Genomic DNA, 15612 nt, shown 5'->3' on the forward strand with positions numbered 1-15612 from the left:
GTATAGTTTATATGGTGTATGATTTTTATTGAATATAAATCATATTTTCTTGAAAAACTAGATGTGACTACTTTTTTATATTTATTTGTCATTTCGGTCATTAAATCATAATTTCTAAACCGTATTATTCGATACATATTTTTTGCAGTTCACAAAAGATTCTGTCTTAATTTTTGTTGTTGTTTGAATCGTATTTTAATTTTCCAGATTTTGGATCCGTTTTACCCAAATAAAACAGGTTAGGAAAACCCTTTTGCATTTTTTTAAGGGTCTATTGAATAAAAATCAGGGAGAGAAACGTTGCTCGCTGTGTATATAGTATAAAAGAAGTTTTAGGGTAATATTAATACCCTTATAAATAATACAAAATCATTAATGTATTTGTGATGTAGTACCTATCTACTACAATATTTCATTCCCTTTGACTTCCTCGAGGGTCTGGAATAAGTGTAATATGTATGTGTGTAAAGGTATGTAGATATAACCGGGTCTTTCAGTAAGGTAACTCGTTCTATTCTCTAAGGAAATAAATTAAGGTTCCTTAATAATAAATTTATAGTAATTATACAAAGGTCCACTGAAATATTCTACTTTGGCAGACCTTATTCATATTTTGTAAATTATATTCCATAATTTTCAAGTTTTTAGTGGCAATGAATCATGGAATATCGGCGTTGTGATACTACAGGGTGGCGAATATGTCCACAACATTTTGGGCGTGTCCGTATCTTTGTCCACGAAATTGGGTTTCTCCACTTAAAATATATAATATAATAGATAATAGAACGCCACACCAATCTGTTTTTGCGAATAATCCACATTCATGTATCTCCTCATAAGGGATAAACAAAGTTACATATTTAAATAAAGGCAATAATCTGGCATCCAGATCACAACATATAATGAATTACGGAGCAGACAGATACTCGAACCTATAAGAAGAAAGAATAAGAAGATCACAACGACAGTTGATCTTAAATTTATGAATTATCTGTAAAAAAATAATTACAATTTTTCTCAAACTTTGCATTATTTTTTTGACATCTTAGCTGATAGATGAAGAATATGGAAGACCAGTCATTTACGGGGCTAACGGCCGTTATAGGCTCGGTTAAGTGATCATTGTACAAATCTGTAACATTCACCAATCCTACCCACGATTGAAAACCACACTACTCAAATTTTTGAAACTTCTTCATATATGTAGATGTTTCAAAACTCGTAACACAGTATACGCGATAATAAAATAATGCAAAAAACAACCCCTACATGGAAATAATACAGATTTTAAAAACACTTGTATGATACAGATTTTTTTAACTCCACTAAATGAATTTAAATACAGATTTTCAATATAATATTTTTTTTATATAATAATAATTAATAAATTTTAATATCTTGTATAATATAGTTTTTTTTAAACACTACTTCATGAATTTTATTTCATTACAGATGTTTTCACCAGTAGATGAAAGCATCTGTTGTTTTCAAAACTAGTCGTGAGTAATGAAATTAAATTCATTAAATGTTATTATTAAATGTTTAGTTTAAAAAAATATATATCGTTCCATAAAGTTAATGCCGAATCAGTAAAAAATATAATCCAGATATCGCCCACACCTTTCAAGAACGTCATAAATCGAAAATTGAAAATTTTTAGTTGTGCATGTTTTCCGAATGTCCAGAAAATGTAGTATATCCCAGCAAAAGAGGCATATTTTTAACTGAATATTTACCCGCTACAAGGCAGAAAGTGTTGTTTTTGCATTTTGAAGAAAAGGTATTGTTTAATTATTTTTTTTAAATATACTAAATATTTTTCAAATGAACAAACAACCTTCAGGTTTTAACTAAAAAGATCTGTTGCACAGTAAGAAGTTCAATAAGTGGCTTGATATTTATTTTTAATACATTGTATTTTATTTTTAAACTTTAAAAACGTTCTCCTGAAAAATCAAGTTTTTTGATTTATGACGTTCTTGAAAGGAGTGAGCGATATGTGAACAAGTATTTAGACACAATCAAAATGTTGTTTCTTACACTTATTCGAAGTGTTCACAGCCAAGAATTTTTATTTCAAATTCTTAAGTCTTAGCTACTTTTGCTACCTGAAAAATATGAAGACTGAATACCTTGGAATATTACGGAAAGGTTATGTTCCCGTTTATGATTATTTATTCTCTCCGTCCGGTTAAACGCGGCTGAGGGTTGCTTAACATAACTTATTTATGTATAATATACGTAAATATACATTTACATACGGCCAAGACTTATAACGTGTACGTAGAGTTGAGACTGACCATGAAAACTTTGTAAATGCTAAAATTATTTCCTCATTTCTTATTAACACATTTTGAGTGTGTCCAAATACTTGTCCACAAATCTGGATTAAATCCAATTATAGGAGTTATTTTTCATTTAATTTTTTGACACCCTCAACATAGATGAGGAAGAATATGGGAGTCTAGACATTTACGGGGCATTTAGTCTAGGCATTTCGACCGCCATAGGCTGGTTTAAGTGATCACTTTACACAAGTGTAACATTTACTAATTCAACCCCTGATTGACAACCACACTACTCAATCAGCTTTTTAACGCCCACCGCAAATAGTAGAAATAATGTTTTTTTTCGAATATTCGATATTAGTTTACCCGGCGAAAACCGATGTCATAATTAATGTACTAAAAAAATCAGGCTATATTTTTCAGTAAATTCATTGAAATTGTTTCAATAAATATCTTTTCCTTTGATTTTCGTTTTTTATCACGTCTTTCATCCTCAACATATTTTGTGCCCTGTAGGCTTAGCCTGTAATGTTGATTTAAAATTCAGTCATCAAACAAATTTCGTCTCATACATATAAAAACCTCTTAAAAAGTTAAATAAACATTTTTATATGTCTAAAACTTCTAGCTAATTCTAGACGTTTAAAAAATAATTTCATTAATTAATTTGGCAGTCACTTTTTGGCAATATCTATCGAAGTGTTTTATTTAGTAAATACCACTATTTCTTCAAATCTATTGTAATAACTGTGTTTGGAAATGACGCGGAATCAATCGAAACACGTGTCTGAATAGATTTTAAGAAACAGTGGTATTTACCAAGTAACACTTAATTACAAAAAAAACGATAAAAAATAATCATGCTACGATAAATTTTATTACTTTTGTATTGATTTATTACATAGGTAGACTGATAAATAAACAACACTCAAAAATATTATTGTATGGAAAAACAAATACCGGTAAAAATGCATTCTAAAATTCTTAAATTATTATTTTAATGGCTTTCAACTTGACATGTACATATATTGAAATACAAATCTTTATTTGCACGTCATTATGGATTATGGCGATATGAGAATCATTCCATTCCTCTAGACGGTGACACGAGAGAGACAGTCTGTAATATATGCGTTAGAACAGCAAAGAAAATACATTTCCGTGCATTGCTTCCACATGCCTTGGCGACAAGTCACTTTTACTTAACTTTTTGTCATATATTTATCATATTTTCTACAATTGTAAGTACCCTCTAACAATAGCTATTAAACTCTGTGCCTTCGTAAAACTACAACACATTTTTATACCTAACTCAGCCAATTTTATTGGGAATTTTGATAACAGCATTATTATCTGCGTATTAGTAAGGGTGGGTATTATATGGAAACCCCGGAGGGTATGCGATGATGATGATATTATTTATGATCATCGATCAGACTGAAGTGTTGATGTTTTTACAGCTAGCCTGTGTTATTTGCCTTGTTGGAGAAATTCATAGCATCGATCGCTCACAATAATGTACAGGGTGACACCAAACTCTCGTGATAAATGGGAAATCATAAAATATATCAGAAATGGGTGACTCACACCGTAAATTTCCGACTTGCCAGATAAGGATTGCTGAGGAAAATATTATTTTATACTTATGATATTAATTTCCGGATTTCTTTTATTTGCTCAAAATAACGTGGCTAGATTATGAAATAAGAATTTTGGCATCTTGAGATCTTTATATCAAAATAACGTTTCGTTGTTACATTGATTTTTTAATTATTTTTTGCTTTTTAAAATCTCAATAAAGATGAAGAAGAATATGGAAGTCTGGGCATTTACAAAGCTTACGATCTGTCATAAGCTGGTCGAAGCTTTCTAAATCAAATCATAGATGGCTGTTATGAACTCAATAAACTAAGATTTAACTCATTGCACTAGAAAGATTTTTAGTATGTGCATGCTGCTAATTTAAAGCATTTTCAAGAATAATAAATCATTTGAATCGAATATTTTCATTTTATTTTTTCACTTTTCTTTTAAAAAAAATATTATTAAAAAAAAAACTAAAACAGGTATGTAAGACATACCTGTATAATGAACACAGTTATTGATTATTTGAAGTTTTTCATTAGATGATACTTTACATTACAATCTCCGATGTGAAGTCAATATAATTAATTGCAAAAAAGGAAACTGATATGCATATTATTATCTGTTTATGCCAAAAAAAAGTCAGTTTCATAAAATATAGATATTCATTTTCAAGGTGACTAAAATTTTTAAAATTGAACCTAAGACGCAAATTTCTGCCATACATCTTTTCAAATACGTTACGGGTATCTTCTGATGTAAAGATTGGTTCCCCCGATAATATGCGACCCATTGTTTCAGAAGCGCTGGTCTAGATTACAAATAAAAACGAAAAAAATGTTACATTTCCAATAGAAAAAACGCTATACTACGATACACATACATATAAGTACATAATTCGTCAAGGAAATCGCTTTTTCAACCTTCCTTCGACTAAGGGATGCCTTATTAATATCCAATATTGACAAAAGCTTTTCCTACCATTAGTGATTCCGAATTGAGTTATAACTGTAAGTATGTAAAGTGTCTGGGTAGACAATTCTTTGTTCAGCTTATATTACAGAACTAAGTATAAATAATCAATTGATATGTAGGAAGTAGCACCATTATTTTCATAAGCCACATATCGCTCTTCACTCCTTTCAACAACGTCATATATCAAAAAACTTGATTTTTTAGGAGATTGTTTTTAATGTTTGATAAATTAAAAATGAATATCAAGCCACTAATTCATCTTTTTACTGTGCAACAGATCTTTTTAGGTAAAACCTGAATGTATTTTCTCCATTTGAAAATTATTTTGTAAAAGTATATTATTTTTTGACATCTCATCAAAGATGAAGAAAAATATGGAAGTCTGGGTATTTACGGGGCTTACGACCGTCATAGGCTGGTTTAAGTGATCACTTTACACACGTGTAACATTCACCAATTCTACCCATTATTGACAACCACACTACTCAAATTCTTGGAAGTTCTATATATATGAACCAATTTAGAAACCTTGTTCATGAATCACTAAAACTTCACTAGAGACATCTATTGGTGAGATGTAAAGAAGCTTTTTACTATGCAGAAACTCTTATATTACCCAGAAATACCCAGACTTCCATATTCTTCTTCATTTTTGATGAGATGTCAAAAAATAATATGAAAATAACTCCTGTAATTGGAGATAATCCAGATTTTGTGAACAAGTATTTGGACACACTCAAAATGTTGTAAAAGTATATATAAAAGAATAATTTAATAATACCTTTTCTTCAAAATGCAAAAACAACACTTTCTGCCCTGTAGCGGGTAAATATTAAGTCAAAAATATGCCGCTTTTGCTGGGGTATAGTACATTTTCTGGGCATTCTGAAAACATGCACAACTGAAAATTGACGATTTTTGATATATGACGTTGTTGAAAGGAGTGAGCGATATATCACTTTGTTGTGTGAAAATATAATCAATTAATTTAAATGTGTATTAAACCCGTCAATATTGTTTGAGCAACACGCGAGCATTGTTAGCATAAATTTATTGTTTCATATGTGTATATTGAAGATGTTTCTATTGTGACGAGGCAACTATCGTTTTTATACAAGAGAAGAATGGTATTTGGCTGGTTTAAGTGATCACTTTATAAATTATTAACACTCCACATTTATCATAATGTACCTCAAAAATTCTCAATAATAAGCCAAAATTCTGAATCTATAAAATTACGACTATCCTACGAAAGGAATCCTACAACAGTGCATCCATCAACAATATATATAATTTGGATGTTTATTAATAGGTAGAATAGTGGAAGTTACACAATCGCTTGATATGCAATTTAAAAACCATTTTTTAACCGTCATGGCAGCTTCATCTGTTGAAAAAATAGCAACACATGCAATACTAATATTGCTTGTGGAGGTGAGCGTACTTCTTGAAAGCTGCAGTCACTTAGCATTTAGTTTTTGCCACTTTCATTTTATCTGACCAATGAGCGGGTTTCGTCGTTACCAACATCATCAGACTAGTGAGAGGTAATATAAAATTCTATGCTACAATCACAACAAGGCAGGAGTTGACAAAGCATAATTTCATATAAATTTTATGACAAAATGAATTAAAATTACATATTATAATAAATATTTTTATGTACAATAAAAAAAAGTCAATACCATATAAGTAAAAGTCTTAATTAAAACCCTTACCATTGTCTATATGTAACTTTTATTATAATTCAGTATTTAAATTCATTCAATTAAAATCAATCTTGTCAGAAAAATTATATAACACCATGGTTTTCAATTCCTGACTCGCTTTCTACCTTATTTTTTGTCTTACCTCCCAACAGTCTAATGGTGTCGGTAACGACGAAACCTGCTCATTGGTCAAATAAAATGAAAGTGTCAAAAACTAAATGCTAAGTGACTGCAGCTTTCAAGAAGTACGCACACTGGTCAAATAAAATAAAAGCGATATTTTTATTATTATATAAAATGTTCATGTCTGCCAAAGTTAAGTATCCTACGTTCACTGTTCACAGCGGGCAAAAAAACTAATATTATTGTTAAAGTATTGAAATATTCTTATTTACAAATACCTACGATGTAGGTCTCTTTGGGGCTTTATTTTTCTACGGCTTATGCGTATTTCATAGATTTAAAAAGGTCATTCAATAAAATACGATATGTATGGTACACGTAAGTAGGTTTAGAAGAAATCAGTTTCCATCTTATTCAACATTATGCTTGAATAATTTATTCCCCTCCCCACTTTCTGGAAGATTACAAAACGAAATTGTAAAAGCTTACATCCTCCAGAATCAATCTCTCAAGTTTGTTTATTCAGACTATGACCACAAATGGATTACCATATTTAATTAGAATGTTTCTTTGTCGATTTCAAGGTTCGCCGAAAATGTCTGTTTACTTTTCCCTTCTTCCATTTCGATTCCCTCTCTTTTCATCTGGCTTTCTTACTTCCTGCGTCTCGACCCACGCTTTGTCTCGAATCCTCGTGTCTTCTTTATCCGCCGAGAATCGGAGTAAATTGGGAAATCGTGGTCCGAATATTGCAGGGATTGTTCGATTCTTTTCCGGAGCAAAAAATCGAGTGGTCACAACGCTACGAGCTCGGAATTAAAGTGGAAATTTGAACTGTTTCGAGCCTCTAGGCGTTTAACGACTACACTTTATTGCAACTATTGGAGTGCCGTTTCGAATGAGCACTTCAATTTGAATTCGCTACTTGATTGTCGATTGTTTTCTTATGAACTTAGCATAAATTATGCGAACGGAACCATTTTCGAATTTTAAGTGAGTCAAACAAGGCTTGTTATATTCCCTTCAAGGATTCTTCGCAGACGTTTGATTCTTGAAATAATACGCTTACATTTAGCTTATTGCATACTTGAAAATCAATGAAATTCATCGATTCCTGAAAATGTTTTTCCGTATCCACCCCCCTTCCGCGTGAATACCTTTACTCCCCATTTGAATTTTATATCTTACGAAAACCTTTTTTTTTAAAGGTTTTAGAAAGATTGTTATTCTTAATACTTTAAACAACAATGAGGGGTTGTTTTCTATTATCTGTTAAAATTGAACATTTAAAATCCCTTTTTTATACAAAACTGATATTCTTGATACAATGAGCTTTGTCTGATTTTTTAGAGTAAATTTCTTATTTGCTACCAATTATAAAATAATTGTTGTGTTCGTCTGTGTTGAGTTCTTTTTTTTAAAAAGTAAGTTAAGAAAAAGACACCCGTGCAAATATCTCAGGTTCGATTCCAGGGGAGTAAGACTAAATGCAAAATATTTTTCAATCGCAGAGATATTTCATTTGATTCCGCATTGCGAATGATAAAGATCGGAATTGATCATCTTGTTTTTATGTAAATAAGGATCAAAATAAAACTGTTATAAATGTAAAACTAAAAAAACTTAAATCTATACGATAATATATTTGTTTATTCTTAATATTATTAATATTTACTTTGTGGTAAGTCATTTTTTTACTTAATTTTTTTTTAAATGTCAGTAATATTTTTATTTAACTACTCACCGAGATTTTCGTGTCTACCGGTTTTGAGACGTACCCATCTCTTCGTCAGCATGCAAACAATACTACCCTTCACTACTATCAAACTATTTACACACTTAAAACTACAAAAAACATGCGATTTTGGTCGACCCGTTATATTTATGTATTTTTTTTATTATTTTTATTTTACCTATACTATTTATATTTTTTTAAGTTTATAAATGCCAACACTAGATTCGTTCTTACCAACAGACGAAAATATAAACATTTTATAAAAACATCTGTAGTCCTCGAAACTAATGTCTACATAAATAAATAAATTCCAAAGTGGTCTTATATAAGTGTTTTATTTTCATCTACAATCTTCATTTGTGTCGCCTACTTTCAAAATCCGCCAGATCCAAAAGTAAGTAAGTCGGTTTTACAAAAAAATGCAAAATTCTCCGAGGAACATTTATTTTTAAAAGATCTGTCTTTAGATAAAATATTGTGATATTATTAGAATTTTCCCATTTTTTAGAAATTAATTCAGTATTATCTAAAAAAAAGAGACCAAAACCGATAATGACGTCATCTTAATTTTTGACCTATCCCCGCTCTCTGATTGCCCGATATGGGTCAGAAAGCAAGTTCCATGAATATAGCGGAATTTGAAATATAACGCTGTTTTTAAGTATTTTTTAGCAGAATTTTCAGGCATATAAATATTTTAAACAACAAAACCCACAATTGGCATTCCGAAAGAGTATTTATTTTAAAATCTTATAAATTTGGATCTGGCGGATTTCGAAAGTAAGCGACACATTTATATCATGTTATTCTACAATGTAAATGAAAAATCAATAAAAAATATACAATAAGATGAAACTGATCGATCTTATACAGTCCCATTGGATGTGGAATACAAAGAAATTGATTGAACAAAATTTTATTACCATTTCACTTTGATGTATCTCTATGTACGTGTATAAAAGAAAACGACCCATTTTCATGAAAATAAGACACAAATATATTTTCAACAATCTAAATTATTGATTAGGAATTGATTTGTACTTTATTTTACCCTTTGTAGTACATTCAATTTGATCTTTTGATGGAAATGATATTTATATTGAATTGTCTGTGCCCATGGAATTGGAGTGGGATATTAAAAAAATGTAGGGAGGTTTTTGAATATCTATCCGTATTTTAAGAGATGATATTGATATTCTTATTACTCACATAAATGCGAATAAAATATAACGATGTTGACCTATTTTGTCGAGTTTTATTTGCGAGGGAGCAATTTTTTCCCACGACGTCACGCAATACAGGAAGAAGATTATACGTTTGTGGGTAGGTACCTAATCAAGCGACGTGAAATTGGAATATATGTTTAAATATTCATATGTGTGTATAAGAAGACTGAAATTATTTTCATGGAGAAGAGATCTCTGATAATTCAAAATTTTCTCAGAAACACAACTCGTGACTGAATCAACAAGATAAAACATGTCATTTGACAATGGTGGAATTTATTTTAGTCATTGTATTCATACGTTGTATCCGCGGTATATTAATAAACTTGTTAGATACAATAGGATATCTATTAAAATATTACCCTTTTCTTTTAAAAAGTAGAAAAAAATGGATAAATATTTACTTGATTAAATTTGATATACTAAAATTCAAGGTTTAAAACATTTTAAACTGAGAAAATCAATGTAATAGTTTAAAACAGCCATCTTGCAAAGATCATCAGAAATATAAATATTTTAAATTTAAATTTATATATATATATATCCGCCTCCGTAGTGTAATGGTCAGCACGCTCGGCTACCGTTCTGGAGGTCTCGGGTTCGATTCCCAAGGGGGGTAAAATAAATATAAGTGATTTTTTCACTGTAATATTTATTCAATATTACCATGGACTGGTACCTGAAGCGAAGGGCTGATCACCTTTCCTTCATGTGTAAACGATCAAGATAACACTGCGTTTATATGACACAGTGCCCTATGCACCATTGGGGTGCGGATGAGGGTTTTATTATTATATATATATATATATATATATATATATATATATATATATATATATATATATATATATATATATATATATATATATATATATATATAAATGTTTATATTATATATATTATATACATATATATATATATATATACAAATATATATATATATATATATATATATATATATATATATATATATATATATATATATATATATATATATATATATATATATATATATATATATATATATATAATGTGCAATGGCAGTGCCAACTGTTAAATGTGACCGAAATACTAAACATCGTTCATGCTCGACAACGTGCACAAGCTTTGTGAAATCAAACACATTAGAAAATGTGCTGTTTTCCTTTCTTTTTATTTGACAACCAATCAGTTTGATATAGCCATAGCAACTCGTATTATATGTGTATTTTATTCTTCATATATGTATGCTGAGATGACAAAAAAGTCGTAGTTCAGTTGAAAGTATAAATGCTAAGAAATGCACCCAAAAAAATTCACTGGTGTTTACCCTTGTAAAAAAAAACTTTTTTTGCGGATTTTAGGGAAAACAATGAAAATGATGACAAACCGAGCGGAGGGTAAAATATTTTTAGAACGTAACTTTCTTAAAAAGACTTAAAATTAAATTCGCAATAAAACTTTATTATTTGTGTAATATAAAATTCTAACACACGTACCTTGCAGATTAAATACGCAGTACACCCAAATGATGGTCTTGAAATATAAAATCCTCCCCTGAGAAAGCTTGGCTAGAAATAAGTATTGTTCCTTCATAAACAAACTTGTGTTAATTATACACTGTACACATATATTGTGCTAACTCTCCTTGTACTGGGTGAACTGTATGTTGGCAACCCTATTATTGTAATTTTTATTTTATTTTATTTGTTCGGGAATTGTAGAGCTTAACATAAAAAAATGTGATAAATCAAAAAAGTTACATTAACAATAATAAACATCACATTACATTAGCAAAAATAGTTACATTAATAATAATAATAACAATTAAACTATTCCACATTTATGTTATAATTTCTATTTAAACAATTAAGAGATAAAAAAGTGAAGAGTGGGAGTGTGTGTGTGTGTGTGTGTGTGTGTGTGTGTGTGAGGGTGGGAGTAAATGGGTAAGGGTATGGTATAAAATGGAATATGCTGGAAATAAAAGGAAAAAAAGGGTTACAAAAAAACAGATACGTAAAATTTACGCGTGCTTTCTCTTTATTTCTTCTTCTTCTTCTTTAGCCTTATACCCTCCACTACTGGGCATAGGTCTCTTCCATATATTTTTCAGTCTGTTGCTGTTTGCAGCCAATTTTACCCCCCATAGCGGCTATGTCGTTGGACCATCTTTTTGAGGTCTTCTGACGTCTCTTTTCTTTAATTAATTTATTTATTGAAACTTTATGTACCAACAGAAAGGAAATAAGTACATAGGGGAAGATTCTTCTCGAATACACACTCTAGTAGACGCTTGAAAATGTAATTTTCAATAACTATTAACCATACATTTTACCAGTTAATTTTTACTCTCATTATTAACAAAAACCCAGGACTTTTAAACAAAGATTTGGACAAATAAAAAGAAAATGTTTTGCAAATTTCTTCACGCTTCTATGAGATAATTTAGCTGAAGAATTTGGTGTCGAAATACAATTTTAAATCACTTAACCTTCTGGGAAAAAAAATCTAGAATAAAAATTAGAAGACAAAAACTGTGTTGGAAATAATGTAAAATAATAAACTCAAAATTAAAAAAAAACACAAAAATATATTTCGAAAATAGTTGAGAACCCATTTATTTACTTATTAATAATAATATAATTAATATAAAAATATTGAATATTTTAGAAAAAAATTACCATTGACCACAGTAACAGTAAAAATGATTTATTGTAAAATTATTTTTAAAGTTTAAAATTGTAAAACTTTTTCACTCTATGAAATTAATTTTAGCACAAATTCATTTATTAAAGTTATTATTTATATATTTAGGTAATGGTGATACTGTAAAAAGTATAAGTTTTAAGCTTAATCGTTTTCCTCGCCCGCTGTAACTTTCTTTAGTGCTTAAGTTTTTGTTACACCCGGTATTCCCTGAAGAATAATTTTCCCTTTTAGTGGTTCCTGCCAACACATTTTTCATAAGGCGCCAAAATATAATATTAAGAGCGTACAATTTGCAGACTTGATAATTCTTTGTTGAAATTAACGGCTAATTATTATTAGCACAACCATAATTAAGGTGTTAATTTGTAAAGCTTTTGTTAAATATTAAAAAAATAACCAATTGCGGAAATGTAAGATCGTAAAAACGATTTCTGATGAAAAATGAACAGAAATTTATATAGATGATTCGTTAAGTTTTCTGGTCAGGCTTTGATATCCATGTAAAAAATACTCCGTTTTTTTATTCCAGTTGCAAATACTGATGAAAAAACGATCTATAAATATATTACAAACACCTTAAATATTGAAAGCTTCTCTTTAATTCCTGGATTTGATACATAAGCTCGGTAAAATTATTGAAAATCATTGAATAAAATCATTCTTATGAAATAGCGTGATGATTTAAACAAAAAAAAAAATAAAACGTATGTTAAAAACCACATATTAAGTTTATTAATGTAAACACGACTAGTTTTGAGAACTATAGATGTTCTTATCAACAGGTGAAACAACAATCTGATGAGAATCACATCATGGCCACAACTGTCATTGTGTATCATTAAAAGACTATCATTAAGGTGTGTACATATCACAATCACATCATTGTGTCGGGTTGTGGTCCCGTGGTTAGTGTCGCGGACTCTTAAGTCAGAGTATCTCGGTTCGAACCCACTCTACCTCATATACCTATTTCTAAAAATGAGTCGCTTAGGCTCACAGAAATAGTATGAAATTAAAATATTTGTGTAAATAATAAAAACACAAATATTTATCATTAATTTAAAATAAAAAAAATCACTCGTAATCGACTTACGTATACATACCATTAATTATTACATCTATGTAATTACATTGAAAGGCCTATGAACAACCTTAAAAAAAAAATACATATTTTCAGAAAAAAATATAAATTTTAACATACTAGTCTAAAATTTCTCACCATTGCTTTCTATAATATATTTCTATTTAACCAAATCTTACCCCCTAACTTACCCCTATCAAGTTATATATATTTATATAATAAATAATAATAATAAAACCCTTATCCGCACCCGAATGGTGCATAGGGCACTGTGTCATATAAACGCAGTGTTATCTTGATCGTTTTTACACATAAAGGAAAGGTGATCAGCCCTCCGCTTCAAGTACCAGTCCAGGGTAATATTGAATAAATATAACAGTGAAAAAATCACTTATATTTATTTTACCCCCCTTGGGAATCGAACCCGGGACCTCCAGAACGGTAGCCAAGCGTGCTGACCATTACGCTACGGAGGCGGACGGATATTTATATAAATTCACAAATTTATACTGTATTATTTTAAACGTGTGAATCTTTTAATTCAAACATATGTTAATTTTCTTTAAAACTGGCTATCCTTTCGAATTAAATTATGACCACAAATTTAATTTTCAAAATGTATATTCCCCAACTGATTAATTACATTCAAAGAGAGCTTTACTTGAAAAAGAGGCCTTTTGTATACAATTTTAATTCTATTATGAAAGGTTTTATACAAAGGATTTAAATACATTAAAAAGGACATATATAGCCATTTTATAGTATATATTAAAATCTTAATCCACCCGAAACCCATGCCTTAATTTGGTCATTGTCGAAACGGGTATTTTGATGTGTATTAAAATATAAAGCTTCTTCATAATTATTTTGGGTCTAATGCTAGTAGATATTTGTAAAAAAAAGTTAAATAAATGATAACTTAAATTAAAAATATCATTAAATGGTATGTTAATTGATGAATGATCGCAATGATAGGAATTTTACAATATCATGAGAAAAAGTGAAGAGAGAACATATTAAACATACAATCTACAGGATGACATAAAACTAATCACCCTATCGGAAGATTTTATAATTTTTGCAAATGACGTCATTCGTCAATCATATTTAACAAGGAGATGATTCCTTATATCATCATTCGAACATCTATCATACAGAAATTTGCCGCACATTTGTCTAAGAAAACCCATTTCAACTGCCCACTTTCATCCTTCTTTTGCCAACTTCATGCTTCACTTCCATACATATAAATTCTGGGCTTGAGTTATGAATACTATTGTATATTGAACATTAAAGTTTCGTGACAGTAAACTGTATATTTAAAATAAAAATTAAACACTTGAATATACTACTTCAATGAGTTTTATTTATATATTAGTTTTAATTTTTACCAGAAGGTGTAAATATCTGTAAGATTTCGAAACTATTTGTATGTATAAATACAACTCATCAAAGTGGTATTTTCAAGAGTTTAATTTTTAAAAAAAATCAACATGTCATTCCACAAAGTTAATGCCGAATCATTAAATTATGTAAACTGTATTTATTTTTATTTCAGAAAAAACAAATGCTTAATTTATTTGAATAGGTAACGTTAACTACTTGTCATGTTAAGGTTAATTTAAATATTGTTGCGCAGTAAACATAGAATAAAGTTTTATTTTGATGAAAACAATGTCGTATTTTATAATAATGGGAGTTTTCCCGATTATATTTATTTATTTATTCCACACTGTCTTTGTTCGTTACTTTCAACCCAACTACCCTGAAAGTCTTAATTCAGGGTCCAGTGAATTTGATGTCCGATTTTATAGCCACTGGTCATAGGGATGATACAATATTCTTATCCAGTTTTAGTTAAGCAAAAGCCTTTGACTGGAGGGTATCTTTTGTGATGGAAACTACCCTTAATGCAAAATTGAAAAGGTAAAATGCCTTTATTAATAAAATCGTAGAAGGAATTTTATTGCCATTTTATTTTTTCCATTTTCTAAGATAAATAATTATATTATTATTTCAGGGTCTTTTATTTATGCTAATTTGCAAAGGTAGGTTTTTAGAAAATGGGAAAACAAAACGTGATCTGCTCTTATTATGTCATCTTTCTATATATTATATATATATAAATAGAAACTGAACTCATCGTCAATTTGTTTACTTTTTTTGTCAAAGTAGCATACGACTTCTTATAAATATTATA

At 29.4% G+C, this 15612-nt stretch overlaps 1 protein-coding gene across 1 annotated transcript in view; it reads left to right on the forward strand.

Annotated features, from left to right (window-relative positions):
* Nucleotides 1–15612, forward strand: part of LOC148313636 (dopamine D2-like receptor) — a 487962-nt gene that overhangs the window by 37467 nt on the left and 434883 nt on the right. The gene's annotated exons all lie outside the window — the stretch shown is intronic.

Source organism: Brachycentrus maculatus, unplaced genomic scaffold (genome assembly GCF_059751285.1).
Source record: "Brachycentrus maculatus isolate JH-2025_06_01 unplaced genomic scaffold, ASM5975128v1 h1tg000007l, whole genome shotgun sequence".
Classification (NCBI taxonomy): Eukaryota; Metazoa; Arthropoda; class Insecta; order Trichoptera; family Brachycentridae; genus Brachycentrus; species Brachycentrus maculatus.